Source organism: Mobula birostris, chromosome 9 (assembly GCF_030028105.1).
Source record: "Mobula birostris isolate sMobBir1 chromosome 9, sMobBir1.hap1, whole genome shotgun sequence".
In the NCBI taxonomy this organism is placed as follows: Eukaryota; Metazoa; Chordata; class Chondrichthyes; order Myliobatiformes; family Myliobatidae; genus Mobula; species Mobula birostris.
In genome coordinates, this window is record NC_092378.1 from 33,508,179 (window position 1) to 33,524,551 (window position 16,373).

The 16,373-nt window shown below is 38.6% G+C and overlaps 1 protein-coding gene across 4 annotated transcripts in view; it reads right to left on the reverse strand.

Annotated features, from left to right (window-relative positions):
* The window catches only part of LOC140202653 (ELKS/Rab6-interacting/CAST family member 1-like), a 754,922-nt gene that overhangs the window by 160,572 nt on the left and 577,977 nt on the right, over positions 1-16,373 (reverse strand). Inside the window, exon 18 of one of the 4 annotated variants that reach the window (XR_011887141.1) lies at positions 227-430. The exons of the other annotated variants lie outside the window; for them this stretch is intronic. The gene's annotated coding sequence lies outside the window, so the exon portion shown is untranslated. The remainder of the gene's footprint in view (positions 1-226; positions 431-16,373) is intronic. 4 annotated transcript variants of the gene reach the window in all.

Genomic DNA, 16,373 nt, shown 5'->3' on the forward strand with positions numbered 1-16,373 from the left:
TGTGACTACGAAAACCAGTGATGTTTGGTGTGTCATATTAAAGGGGTGAATACTTACACAATCAATTATTTTGTGTTTTATACTTATAATTAGTTTAGATCACTTTTTGTATAGATTTGTTTTCACTTTGATACAAAACAAAACAAAAATGTTTTAAATCTTTATAAATTTAGTGCCATGTCTTTTCTTAAATTTCTCCACCAGCTTGCTGAATATTCACAATTACCTTCAATTTTCAGTTCATCATGATAGATCTTAGCTTGTTTCACGATCAGCGTACTATTAAGCAGCATATGTTCACTCCGACACTGACGAATCCACTCTTTCAATACATTTCAAGATCTTCAGGTTTTGTTTCATGCACTGTTGCTGTATTTTTCATTAACTTCTGGAGGAACATGCTGGAGGATCTCAGCAAGTTAAGGAACATCTATGCAGGGGTATAAAAAATAGAAAGTTTTGGGCTGAGACCCTTTGTCACGACTGGAAGGAAGGGAGCAGAAGCCAGAAAAAGTTGTAGAGAGCAGAAAGAGTAGAAGCTGGCAGCTGATACATGAGACCAGGTGAGGGGTAAGCTGGCTCGATGGGGGGTGGGGGAAAGAAGTAAGAAGTTGTCAGTGGATAGGTGGAAGAGGTAAAGGGAAGAAGTGCTGCATTTCCAATGAATCTTGGTTATCTCTAGACTTTGACTATTCAAAGTAGAGAAGCATTTGAGATGGTATTGAGAACCTCAAGACCACGCAGTGGGGCACACAGAGGTAGGGGAAGGGATCAGAATCTTCAGGATCTTTAAAACCAGAGTGGAATTAAGTCACCTTTGATCTTAAGGGACTGCTGAAGAATCAATAAAGAAGCACCAAGTCAAGCTATTTTATGCCACAACCTGCCACTGTGGAGACATGGTACTGAAATCTTGCACTGAATGCAGATAAAACTCAAGCTGAATTGAAGTTCTTATGCAAGTTAACATTGTTCTTGGGAAATGTGTTTGATGAGATGATATGAATGCCAGTTGAGTTAAAACATATGACAGTTTAAAGATGTTAGCATTCTTCTGCTGAAAAGAAGATGCAAACCGTACAATTGATGCGTTGGCCAGATGTGAGTGCAATTGATGGTCTTCAGATTTAATCTGCTTGATGATGTTGCCCTCGTTTGTCTCCCAGCTGTTCTCAGATGCCTTCATTTTCTAGATACTATATGGGAAAAACTTCTTCATAAGGTTAAGTACAATTATCATCCTTGAAACCTTATCAAGATTATAATGAATGTACATTTTGCATTAACCAACTTAAAACAAAGGCAGGTTCCAGAGAAAAAAAACATTCCTGCCCATTCCTGCCCATGGTTGAAAGATAACTCCTTTGAAGCTGCCAGCATTGGTGAAGAAACCATTATAGTTGCAATGACTTCTGGAATCTTGGACAACCTTGATGAAAATGCACTTTTCTGCTTTGATGCTGTCAATTGTCTATGCCGAGGGAAACAACATTTCTTGTTTTAAAAAGCTGTAGTAAAACTTGAATAATTCCATATCCAAATACAGTGGAATCTGGTTAATTGGGATACATCGGGACCAGTATATTTTGGCTCAATTAAGTGGCTGATCCAATTCACCAATTTTCATAGAAATAGTTAAAAAGGTATAAAAAAGACAAACCAACATTTAATTGAGTAAAACATTATATATGTCAGTGAAACAGAACAAACTAGAACACTACCAATAATACTACTGGTGGTTATCCGTTGCACCTAATGATGCCAGGAAACCCATGCGGGAGAGTTTTTAAAATGGAAAAATCATTGCACTGGGGCAGTTCCACTCTCTTGACGTCGGAAGTCTAGGTCCAGTGGTACGAGTAGACATCACAACTGGGATATTCCCCGATTCCAGTGGATAACCATGACTTTTTCTGTGCCTTGTCATACCCTCCAACCTCCACAGAGCATTGCAGATCCAATGTAGATCTCATTCTCTGAGTCAGCTGGGGCTAACTTCGCATGTTTGGACAGCTATGTCCTTCTCACTGGGATATGAGACCTGTCAGCTGCCTTCACGTGATTTAGCCCACATGTCAAAGTGGTATAACGAGGTGTGGCATGCAAACAGCTACTTGGAGCTATCGGGACCAAAGGTAACATTCAAGATGATTGTCGATACCTTTAAATTCTTCATAGTTCCTAATTTGCTGAAGTAGTGAAGTAGTTTCATTTTTACTCCCAGCTGAAATCACAGTGAGCAAACAGTTCTGAATTGTCTTACTATCAGTGATAAAAATCAGCCAGGCAAGTATATCTGACTGACACTATTAAAAAAAACTGTTTGGCAACTGTCTCCTGCCCCAGTAAGCAGAATAGTGTCCCAAATAAATGAAGAGAATCCCGGCCATTTTCTTGCTTTTTGAGAGGTGTTCCAAATAAGTAGCCCCTAATTAACTGGAATCCACTATATCTGAATATTCTAGTGATTTTACAGAAGGTTCACCAGGTAGTGTTTGCTGCATTGTCTTTTGATTCATCAGGACCCTGATTCTGCCACTCCCTTTAACTGACTAGGACCCTGCTTTCCGCGTTCCTTCAAAAGCTGCCCAAGAAATTCCTAATATTTTGTAAAAGCTTAAAAAAGGTGAATTACAACATTTCTGGGAGATATTAGTCCAGAAAATTTTCTTGTTTCACTTCATCAAAACCACAGTTCTTCAGATAATCTGTGTTTCAAATACTTAGCAAACAGATTTTAGATTTGTATATTACTTATTAAATCTTTGATGGATTCAGTATTATCCTAGAATGATCTTACACCATGAAAATTTGTGTAGTTTTTACACTTGCTACAGATTGGGTTATCTGATCACAAATAATACCACCTTGTTGATGGAAATCTCTTTCCTAAGATGGATATGGGATTGTGGTATCTGTGGAATGTAACAAATTTAATTTAAAATAAGGAAAATAATGGTTCCAGCCCCATTTAATATGCTCAGCAATGATCAAAACTCACTTGGAGTTGTGGTCAGTGAACTTCATGCCAGCAAATTATGCTTTATGTTAGCATCAACAGGGATGGACCGTGGTGCTGGGGAGGGGTGCGGAGGGAATGAGAGGAAATCTGAAGATGAACTCAAAAGTGCACTTCTTTTTAGTTGCATTGTAAACTTAACAGTGATTTGTGGCTACATTAAAGGATTGCTTGTATTTTCTATTTATTTCATCTGATTTTGTCTTTGAATTATAAGTTATGTTCTAACTATAAAAATCAATTTCCTTGTAAATATGAAAATATTTTCGCTATGGCAAACTTAAAATACTACTCAGCTGGGGAAAAAAAAGTTAAATGCAGTGATTATTTTGAGTCTTAACTAAAATCACTACAATTATTAAATGTACAGAATAGTAAAAGAAATTTGTTCAGGCTGCAGTTATACATTTTTGCATCTCCAAATCTACTGTGCAATGTTGGAACCTTGAGCATTAATACTAGTTATTGGCCTCCAAAGAGCGTTTTACAGACATCTTAAGTTTACTATCCAAACTTGTTTTCAAGAAAAGTTTGTCTTCTATGTTCTGAATAACTGTTAAAAAAGAAGCAAGCAGTCCCATTTACAAACCCTCATTTATCTTGGGGAGAAGGAGCAGATAGGTATTTTATTTCCACTTGTGCATTACTGATCTTTACGCAATTTACATTGTAAATTTTAGAGAAGATCAACAGTGTAAGGAGACTAGTTTCTGAAACCAGTCTTGGTTATGTAAAATGCAAGTTAAATACCACCCAGTCAACTTAGCCCATGAGTACACTTTGACAATGTAATTAAACCTCAGCAAGTCAAACATTGACCTAAGTCTACTAATTAAACAAAGGCAGGTCATCTTTAACCAAACCATCTGATAAAGGCACCACTTAGTAACATTTTGGATTTAAATTGTTGCACATACTGTATCTATCAAAATACAAATAAAATTAATGCATTTTATTAAAAACTAGTCTTAAAATGACAAGCTGGTAAGGTGTTTTTTGGTGGAATAAGTAAGGGTGCATCACATACCATTTCTGAAGCCACAGTCCCAGGTTTTGAGGAGTTGGGGGAAGGGAGGGGAGAAAGAGTTAATTTGAGAGTTAAAAGGGGCTAATGAAAACCAGCTGAGGCTGACTGAAAGCAGGTACTGTAATCCAGTGCAGTTTCCCTTGTCAGCTCTTTGCCCTAATCAACCAGCATCTGGTTCCCATTGCAATTCACAAAACAAGACCCAGTTCTGCTGTTAACATTCACTGACAAATGGAAAGTTTGTGTAGATCTTGCTTGTGATAGGTTACACACTCGTCCATTCCTGATCACCTGCTAGGTCCAGATGGTAACCCTGGCTAAATGTCAAGCATTTATAACAAAAACAAAAACTAGACAACATATATGAACAAACTTACTAAATAACGCCTTTCAGTTAATTTATTAGTTAACCACAATATTTTATGTGCCTATATATATTTTTAATGATTTTCATTTCTTTTTTCATATTGTTCTTTGGTGACTCAAGGACAGAAAGCATTTTCAACAGTTGTTTTTCAGATTGCAGGTTTGTTACCAAGGGTCAGTGCTAGGACCAGTCTTTTTTTTGACAGATGTAACATTGGAATATAGAGATGATTTTCAAAATTTGATGCTATATTTGGGGATGTGTTAGAAGGTGAGGATGATTAGAATTAGACTGCAATGGGACATGGGTCAACCGGCAGAAAGGTCAGACAAGGCACAGGCGGAATTTAATGCACAGAAGTGTGATAGGATGCATTTTGATAGCAGGAATAGCGAAGGGCAACACAGACATTTAATGGGACAGTTCCAACAGAAGCAGGAACAGGGGGGTTAAGTGTATAGATTTTTGAAGCAAATAGGATCTTAAATTTCATAAAGTTTTATAAATAAAGCTCTGGTTCAGATGTCACGAATAAGCATTGGTCCACTTCTAGTCATCACACCTTAGGAAGGATATGAGGTGCTTGACAGGATGTGAAGATTTCAAGAATGGTTCCAGCAATGAGGATTTTAGTTTCAAGATTAAGTTGGAGATTGAAAGGAGATTTGATAGAAGTCCAAAAGGTTTAGATAAAGTATGCAAATGAAAAGCTGTTCTCATTTACTTTTTAGTACAAAAAACAGGCTCACAAGCTTTTGTTCAGGGCAAAAGATAAACAGAGATGTGAAAAATAACTTTTTATACAGAAAATGGAGATGATTAATTTTTTCTGGAGAAAACTGGAAAGATATTGGAAGAAAATAAGCTTCCAAGGCTAGAAGGACAGAATGGGGACATAACACTAACTAGACTGGCCTACAGAATGCAAGCACAGAATTGGTTTGCCAAAATAACCTTTTATCTAACAACAATAGCATGACTGCCAACAACAGGAATTCTGCAGATGCTGGAAATTCAAGCAACACACATAAAAGTTGCTGGTGAACGCAGCAGGCCAGGCAGCATCTGTAGGAAGAGGTGCAGTCGACAGCTCAGTTTAAAAGAAGAGGCATATGACCATTGGCAAACCTACTCCAGGGAATGAAGCTGGCTGAGATGGAGATTATCACAGACCTAGCTCGTCCTTTGACAGGAACATTTTTAAAACAGTTTAATTAGAAATAAGTGTTGTGTCCACTTCTGGTCATCACACTTTAGGAAGAATATAAGGCTCATGAGAGGATGTGAAGATTTCCAGAATGGTTCCAGCAATGTGGATATTAGTTTCACGATTAAGTTAGGAAATCTGGGTTTCTCTGGAAAACTTCTCTGTCTGCGATAGAATGCATTTGCTGGAAACTTAGATTCTCTCTTAATGTTTGGTAAATTAGGCTGGTTACTGGGTCTGAAGCTCAATAAGATTCAAGAATATAGCCTCAATACCTCTTTGTGTAACTGGATCCTTGATTTCCTCACTTGCAAACCCCAGTCAATTTGGATTGGCCAGAACAATTCCTCCACAATCTCCATCAGCACAGGTGCACCACAAGGCTGTGTGCTGAGCCCCCTGTTCTACTCACTTTATTGTGCAGCCAAGCACGGCCCCAATGCCATAATTAAGTTTGCTGATGATACACTGTTATTGGCCAAATCAAACATGCTGACAAATCAGCATAAGGGAGGGAGATTTAAAATTTGGCTGAGTGGTGCCACAACAATCTCCCACTCAATGTCAGCAAGACCAAGAAGCTGCTTATTGACTTCAGGAGGAGAAACTAGACATCCATGAATCTGTCCTCACTGAGGGATCAAAGGAATAAAGTGTCAGCAATTCTAAACTCCTCAGTGTTATCACCACAGAGAACCTGTCCTGGGCCTAGTACATAAATGCAATTATGAAGAAAGCACGGCAGTGCCTCTACTTTCTTAGAAGTTTACGAAGATTCAGCATGACATATAATACTTTGACAAACTTTTATAGGTGTGTGTTGGAGAGTACATTGACTGGTTGAACCACAGCCTAGTATGGAAACACCAATCCCCTTGAACAGAACATCCTACAAAAAGTAGTGGCTCAGTCCATCATGGGTAAAGCCCACCCCTCCACTGATCACATCTACAAAGAGCGTTGCAGCAGGAAAGCAGAATCCATCATCAAGGACCCAAACCACCCAGGCTATTCTCTCTTCTCGCTATTGTCATCAGGAAGAAGTACAGGAGCCTCAGGATTCACACTACCAAGTTCAGGAACAACTATCAGGCTCTTGAACCAGTGGGGATAATTTCATTCCATTTCACTTGCCCAACATTGAACTGTTTCCACAACCTTTGGATTCACTTTCAAGGACTCTTCATCTCATGTTCTCAATATTTATTTCTTAATTATTCATTCATTCATTCTTTTTTGTATTTGAAGTTTATTATGTTTTGCACATTGGTTGTTTGTCTGCCCTGTTGGGTGCGGTCTTTCATTAATTCTATTATGGTTCTTCGATTTACTGAGTATGCCCACAGGAAAATGAATCTCAGGGTTGTATATGATGACATATATGTACTTTGATAATAAATTTATTTTGAACTTTGAATATTCTGGAGTCTTCTGCCTTTGATTTGTGAGGAACATGCTACAAGTGTCACAAACTTTGCATGACTGCAAGTACACTGGATGGCTAACTTACACAGGAGCTTCTATAGGACCATTACAGAATGGATTATGATTCTTCATTACAATATTAATCTTGTCAGAATCTATATGAAATTCCTATTATGTGAGTACACGGAGGTTCACTCTCTGAGCTGTGTGACGTTTTTGAAGGCTGGAATGAAAAGGTATGCTGCATTCATAAAGAACTGAAAGTGGGCCTATGTTGGGGATTTTGGAAGAGGGACAAGGTAAAATGATGATGATTTGCAGGACTGGTCCTCCAAAGACTGAAATGATAAAAATTTACTTTCATTACAGGGTTAGTTTTCGCTGTTTCTGAATGGGCCACTAGTGAAGCAGATACCTGCCCATGCCACGCCAATCAGGTACTCTCTGTCAAAATATTCTTATTACACTGGGGATCACAGTTGAAAGAAATAAATAAAGCATGTTGAATGGGAAATCAGTGAGAAAATCTGGACTGCACCTGATCTGATGACGTGTCTTATTTGTGTAATATGATCATATCGTCCAAAATGATTTCTAATTTCATCTCATCTCAGTCTTAAATGAGCAACCTCTCATTTTGAGAATGTGACCTTTGGTTCTAAACAATTCAAATCATAATATCATTTATACATATGTCCAATAACCCTGTAAGATTTTTCACTGCAACACACACCAAATGCTGGCCAGGCAGGATTATGGAAAAAAAGTACAGCCGAAGTTTCAACCTAAGACCCTTTGAATATATATATATCCAAATCCTCTTCCAATAATTGTCAACCTTTTTTCTACCTAGATGTTAAATTTCAATCTCACACCATTATGTGCATTTATCTACTTTTCTACCTGTGTATGACCTCACATTTTTGCATCCTATATTCTCTCTCTCATGACTTCACCCATTCACTTTGCCTGTCTATTTCCTCCTGTAGCTTCTATGCATCTCCCTCACAACACACAAAGTCACCCAGCCCCAGCATTAAACTAGAGGCAATCTTGTACATTACACTTGATTCACTTATTCAAATCATGAACCTTGGATATGAACTGTAATTTGTTTCGAAACGCTAGGTAAAATGCATTCACAAGTTAACTTTTCATTCTTCCTCATAAAATGTAAATACTTTCATAAAATGAGTGCATTCAAGGATTAGATGCCCAATCACAGGCCATGTTAAATTCAAGAAACTATACTGTATCCCTGTTAACTCTGAACAAGTGCTGCTAAATTGACACTTTTAAGAGCAATAATCTGACAAACTTTGTTTTATTTTATTTCTAAGGAGTAATGATGTAAAGCTCATCTTTACACAACTCACAAGTGGAGCCTGCCTGACAAAATTGACCTGATGCAAATAAAACTAAACCTTTCAAATAGTTTTGATTGAATATAGGGGGCCCAATGTTGCTCCTTATAATCTATTCACATATCTGGTAGCAACTTCTGATTATCATAAATATACATTTATCCAGATGTTACTGTCCAAATGTTCCTCCCCTGTAAGCCAAACGTCAGTGAGATCTCATTCTTTGTCTCTCTATTCAAACTTATTGAACTATGCTATGTCTGCTCCAGTCAAAAATCCTATCAGTTTTGTATTGAATGCTGCAAAACAAGTTCCTTGACATTGCCCCATTCCTACATATGCAACTTGCCTTTATACATTTAACTTTTTTAAATGGTCTATCTCTTTTTTTCTTTCAACTCAGTTTTTGTTAATTCTCTATTTTGCTTTGTGTATGAACCTGATCTTGTATTCATCATTTTAATTTATACTTCTTAGTTCAGATTCCTGGTTCGGTATTAAAAGTACTTCAGTCTGTTTGGTTAAAGAGACACACAGATGCTTACTTTGTTTCACAAGTCTCAGACGACTTATAATATATGATCCCTAGTATAGAGCAACTTGCAGTGCAGAAGGTCATATAAACTAAAATGGCATACATGAGCCTGTTATTATTCAGCCTATTGTTTCTCTATGTTCTAACTGGGGAGGGGAACTGCTCCTTAAGCTTCTACCTATTTGGCTGTCTGAAATGCATCGACTCAAGCAAGATGGCACCAGTGAACCATGGTAATGTGTCGTGGGCTGCTTACACAGCTTCTAAGCACACTTCTGAATAACTCTCACTGCAATCTGCAGCCTGTAATTTCACTTTAAGTAATGTACTTTAGAACTATCTTACCGATGTCATGATCTTCTGAAGGACTCGGCAGTCTTAACTCTCAAGCATGCAGATATGGCACCTTTAAGCGCATGAAGGTACAATATATCGCCATAGCTGAAAGGGAGGCAGTAGGGGAGGACTGGAAGCCAGGCTAAAACACTGTGGTATGAAACTTCTTCTGCTCAGTACCTTGTTAGCAAATGTATAGTTCCTGGAGAACAAGACTGAGGACTAAAGGGCAAGATCGCTGCATTTGAGGGAAATGAGGAACTGTTGTGTTTATTGTTTCACGGAGACATGGCTCACTTCACTCTAAACATGCTGGATACGCTGGTAAGACCTGAGGGCTTCTCTATACACAGGATGGACCAGACTGCTGATTCAGAGAAGGCAAAAGCTGGAGGTCTATGATTCATGATAAACTCTTTGTGCTGCTCAGATGCAGCAGTCTTGTTGCACTCTTGTTCCCCTAACCTGGAGCATCTCACGATTAAATACTGACTGTTCTCTTTACTAAGAGAGTTCTCTTCTGTGATCCTGATTGCAGTTTACATAGCACCAAAGGCTGACATTAAGCAGGTACTCTATATACTGAGTTCTGCAATCAGCAAACAAGAAACAGCCCACCCGGAAGCATTTCAAATCATTGTTGGGGACTTCAATCACACTTGTTTGAAGAAATCTCTACCCAATTATCATCAGCATATCACCTGCAGGATCAGGAGTCTCAACACACATGACTACTGCTATTCTGTGATTAGAAATGCCTACTGTTCCAGCCCTAGACCTCATTTCAAGAAATCTGATCATTTGGCTGTCCTTCTCCTACCTGCAAACAGGCAGAGGCTGAAGAGAAAGGCTCCAGGGATTAGGGCAGCAAAGAAGTGGTTGCGGGTGGTAGAGCAGCAGCTTTGGAATTGCTTGAGTCGATAGACTGGACTGTGTTCAAGGACTCACCAGAGGACCTGAACAAATTCACCACGGTTGTCATGGACCTTATAGAAACAGTCATAAATGTGTGTCCCCACAAAATCATTCAGAATCTTCCCAAACCAGAAACCATGGATGAACTATGAGATTCATAATCTGCTGAGGGCCAGATCAGTGCCCTTCAGGTCTGCTGACCAAGTAAAATACAAGAGGTCCAGGTATAATCTCTGGAAAGTCATCCCATGTGCGAAGTGGCATTTCTGGTCCAAACTTGACTCACTGAAGGATGCTCTTTAGCTGTGGCTAGGCTTGAATGTAAACACCTCCTACAAGTGACATAGGTGACAACAAAGCTTTGCTCCCAGATGAGCTCAATGCCTTTTATGCTCGTTTTGACCATCAGAACAAGGAGGCACTCATGAACTCCAAAAGCCCCCGATGACCCTGTGATTTCAGTCTCTGAGGCCAATGTAAGTGCATCTTTCAGAATCTATGTAAAGAATCCAGCCCATATGGGGTACCTGGTCAAGTACTCAAGACCTGTGCTGATCAACTGGCTGGTGTTTTCACTGATACCTTTAACCTTATGAGTCAGCAGTTTGAGGTACCCACCTGTTTCAAGCAGGTTTCATTTATATCGAACATGATAACTTGCTTCAATGACCATCATCCAGTAGCACTTACATCTACTGTGAAAGGTTGCTGATGAAACTTATGAACTCCTGCCTGAGAAGCGACTTGGATCAATTTGCCTACTGTCACAACAGGTCAACAGCAGATGCCATTTCATTGGCTCTTCACTCAATCTTGAAATATCTGGACAGTGAAGATGCATACATCAAGATGCACTTAATTGACTACAGGACTACATTCAATACTATCATCCCCTCAATATTAACCAATAAGCTTCAAGACCCTGATCTCAATACCTCTTTGTGCAAATGGATTCTTGATTTCTTCACTTGCAAACCACAGTCAGTTCAGATTTGCAACAACATCTCTGCCACAATCTTCATTAGGAAAGGTGCACCTCAAGGCTGTGTATATAGCCTACTGTTCTACTTGCTCTACACTTTTAACTGTGTGGCAAAGCACAGCTCCAATACCATATTTAAGTTTGCTAATAACACCACTGTGGTTGTCCAAATCAAAAGTGCTGATGAATCAGCAGATAGGAGGGATTGAAAACTTGACTGAATGGTGTCATAACAACAACCTTTCACTCAATGTCAGAAAAACCAAGGAGTTGATTATTGATTTCAGTAGGAAGAAATATGAGGTTCTCGAACAAGTACTCATTGGGGGATCAGAAATGGAAAGGGTCAGCAACTTTAAATTCCTTGGTGTTATCATTTCAGTGGATCTGCCCTGTCCAGCATGTGAACACCATTACAAAGAAAGCATGGCAGCACTTCTACTTTATAAAAAGTTTGCAAATATTTGGTATGTCACCTAAAACTTTGACAAACTTCTATAGATGTGTGGTGGAGAGTATATTGACTGGTTGGATTGTAATAACTGGTTACATTATGGCCTGGTGTGGAAACACCCATGTCCTTGAATAGAAAAGCCTACAAAAAGTAGTGGACATGACCCGATCTATCATGGGAAAAGCCCTCCCCACTTTTGACCACATGTACATGGAGTGCTGTCACAGGAAAGCAGTATCCATCATCAAGGACCCCCACCATCCAAGGCTTTCTCTCTTCTCACTGCTGCCATCAGGAAGGAGATACAGGAGCCTCAGGACCCACACTACTAAGTTCAGAAAAAGTTATTACCCCCTGAATCTTGAACCAGAAGGGATAACTTCACTTGCTCCATCACTAAACTGTTCCGATAACTTATGGACTTACTTTCAAGGACTCTACAGCTCATGTTTTCAATATTATTTATTTATTTATTTTTTATTATTATTTCCTTTTTTCTTTTTGTATTTGCACAGTTTGTTCCCTTTTGTACATTGGTTGTACATCCTGCTGGTTGCAGTCTTTCATTGATATTGTGTTTCTTGTAGCTCAGAGTTGTATATGGTGACATATACTGTAAGTACTTTGATAATAAATTTACTTTGAACTTGGAACTTTAAGATCAGCTGATATCCAACTTAATTACAAATGCACATTACAACTGATGGCAAGTACCTAGTTGGTTCACTCATTCATACAGTGATGATTTTTGAAATTTACAGTATTGCTTAATATTGTTGCATTGTTACCAATAGACCCCATCACTGTGCTAAAGGTCAATGAAATTTGAAAATATGGATTGGAAAAAAATCCATAAGGTGAGATTGATACAATTAGCTGCAAGATTAATTGGGAATCGCTGAAATAATGGACAAGAGCTAGGACAAGTTAAGACAAAGTTTGAAGACATGGGTATGAATACAGCTACAGGTGTTCATGGACCCAGCAGTAACAAGTGGCCAAGGAAATTTGCGCAGGAAAATGATACATAGCAGGATCAATGAGATGGCCTATGCGCAGACAAATAAACAAAGAAAAAGCCTGAGGTTGAAACCCATTTACACAATCTTCAATCCCAAAAGAAACATCTCCTGGAACAGAAATAAAATAATGGCAAAGAGAATGAAAGGAAATAGAACAATAAGCAACAGGGCGAACCAGCCTTTGGATGTGGAAGAAAAAAGGCAAGGAATAAAAGGTGCCAGGTGTGTGAACAATGCATGGAGAGCAGCTGAAGAAAGGGTGAAAAGGAGACAAAAAGAGGAAATCTGTATAAAACTAAGAGTGATATTAAATTAAAAACCATGAAACTGAAATAGGGATCTTATTTTGGAAAGAAAATGGTGGACAATAAAATTGATTTTATCAGAAAGTGGAATTGGCTGTGCAGCATGGCACCATCTGCTGGTTACAGCCTTGAACTCCATTAATTGGAACTTGATATCAAGGATTCCAATCCAAATGTCTACATATAGAGTTGAATGCGTGTCACATGCTAATTTAGAAGAAAGATGACAGAGAATCTGACCACATTTAACAACACAGTATGCTGAATAATATTGCAAAGGTCAGTATTGGGAACAGCTATTACTGAACTCCAGGTTGAAATTAAAGTTGGGGTTCAGTCTCTAGATCATGCAATATTTTGAAAGAGTGCCGTGCACAAGGTAATGTGCTTAGGAATCAAATGGTAGCAGAGAGAGGCCTCAGAATCTGAGTATTAACGAAGGGGCTCTAGATGCAAAAAGATTGGAAACAACATCCAGAAATTTATGGGTGCTGAAAGTAAAAGAGTATGCGACTAGATTGGTGAAACCTGGGATTGCAAATTAACGTTTGGAAGGAATGCACGGCATGGTTTCATAGTTGAGCAGTTTCTAGATTCCAGCAGTTTTATCAGATAGTAAGCTATAAATGCTCATTTGGCAAGGACACCAAAGAGACAGGGGCAGAAAAATAATTAATTTCCTCCTCCTTGCACTGTGTGATTTTACCACGTCCCCTACTGCTCAGCCATAGCAGTTTTCATATTCCAGAATAAAGCTACTTAAGCATTTTATTTAGCTTTTTAAGCTTAATATCGAGAAAATTATGGGCTGGAACTGTTACAATTTCTCAATGTGCAAACTTGGGCTTTGCTGGGAATGTGGAAACAGAATACTTGTTCTTCTGTGCACTCCAATCAAAAGTTTCACCACACATTGTCCACAACACCCTAGTGAAGCAAAAACCATTACATTAATGCAGTTTCCGAGTATATTACAATTTCATTAACCTCAGTAACAATTGAAGAGATTATTTAAGTGCATTTTAACAGCAACCCACTCTCAATAAACAACTTCTAATTTATGTTGTAATCATCAGTAAATAAAGTAAAATGGGCCACCATTCACATGTTTTCCAAATGAGCACTGAAAGAAAAACATGGGTTTCTCACTAAATAATACATTGGCTCAAAATTAAGTCTGGACAGCAAATGGAGTGCAAGTTGTTTTTTAATTAAAAAAAACCATAAATTAAGCTACACATCTTCAAAGACTAAAGAGGCATATTATTCAACTCAATGTAAAATATATGACTGAGAAACAAACTTATGATAATATAAAGATAAAATAGTAATTAATAAAGCTCACAGATAATGTGCTAGACATAATGTGTATATTTAAGGAAAAGAAAGAACTGTAGCGCAGGAACAATTAGGCAAGTAAGTATGTTACTGGTAATCAGCACAAAGATTAAATTATGATGGAGACCAAAAGCAGGGAAACTACCCACAACTCAACAGATGTTTGATGATGATAATGAATCTCTTTTGGAAATTTGAGTAATACCACTCATCTTAGGTTCTGAGGATGAGTAGAATAATATTAAAGCATAGTTTGGGTTACCAACAGTTCTGTAATGTAAAGAAAATTCCAATAATTGTAAACTCAGCTTTGCTTTTGATGCCTGTCTCCTGTATGGCCAAGACAGGCTGGGGGATGAGGACAGGATTACCCAAACCAAATGCTACGAAAGGAGAGTCCAGTAGAATAAGCACACAATATATGTCATACCTGAGGTTCCAGTATTACTTGTTTAGAGCAAAGTTACGGTTGCAGATCAGTATTAGAGGACTGGGGTTTGTTATTTGTTACAGCCTCATCAATCTGAGATTTTCCTTAAACTGAAACCTGTACCCTACTTCTCCTGGTTCTGGTGATCATAATCATTGACAAATAGGGTTCTTTGCCACTAATAACTCCCATTACTGGGGTGAAGTTTTACAATGTCAGACCCAGAGAAGGTTGGAGAGAGAACAAAGGGCGGGAAATTTGGCGATAGTTGAAGATTGGGAGACATTGTGGACTGGGAGGGCTACAATCTTGCTTGTACCTCAAAACAAGGATGTATCTCCTGCTATTCAGCAGATCAAGTTTGTACCTCAGTTCTGGTACATCTGCTGCTACTCTCAGTGTTCTTACCACAATCATCACTGAATTAGTGTTGGTCCCTTCCATGCTTTGTTTGTAATGATAAAATGAAAGAAATGCTGTGCCTTGCTGCTACTTGTGTCCTACTTTCTCCTGGATGCCTGTTTTGAACTGCTGGATCTATTCTAAATAGCCACACAAAACAATGCAGTGTGTCATTGTACTTTGTTTCCACAAGGATAATATGGTAGTCATTCTCAGAGAAACTGTCCCAGTTTGGCAGGCTGCAGGTGTGTCTTCATTATTATTAGTCTTTAGGTCAAAAACACATCTTATGTCTGGTTTTCACATTATTAATAACTTTTTTGATACATTTGGGTGTCATGGTAGACCATTACAGGAGTGAATCCCATTGGTGAGAATCTCAAGTCACAAGTGTTAAATGGCAGGTTCAGCAGATATATTTAATGAATTGGATTTTCATTCCCCAGTTCCATCCATATGCTTTCAACTCCTATTTCTAGCTCATTAGTGCAGGCATCTGGATTACAATTCCATGAAAAGAGCCCGCCTTTTATTTCCAGCTACATAATTACCACAATCTTAAACCATAAATATTAGCTAGGTGCTTCTTGTGAATATGAAGCAAGACACTGGAGAGGAGTAATGATGCATTGTTGAGGTGAAATTAACTTTTCTTACATCCAGCGTTTGGGAATGCAAATTTATAGCTTATATGGCTCCATGTAGATATGGGACTAATGCTGAGATTTAGATGAACTATGGGAAGAACATCACCTCAGCCAGACTACTTCTCATGCCCTATTCCCATGGTAGCATTTCTTTGTGCTGATCCACAGGTCAAACTGAAGGCAAGGCCTCAGGCATTTCATGAAACGCCAAACCCCAGGAGCTCTACACTAACACCTAACAACAACTCGCTGCTATCAATAGCTTTCTATAGCTGTTCTGTACATTACGTCTCTGATAATCACAAGCATTTGCACCTTAAGTACAGGAGCAAGGATGTTTGACTATGTCATCACAGGCCATACACCTCTGTGCACTTTTGGACTTTTTGTTGAAGAAAGGAGGGAGTGAGGGAATGACTTCCTAGGTTCACTGGATTGATTCCTAGAACAGCAGGACTATCAGATGGAGAAAGGTTAAGTTGACTTAGCCTGTAGACACTAGGTTGCAGAATGATGAGGGGAGACCTTGTTGAAACAAGATTTCTGACAGCATCCACAAGGCAAATATTTACCCTGACAGTAGGTTCTAGAATCAATT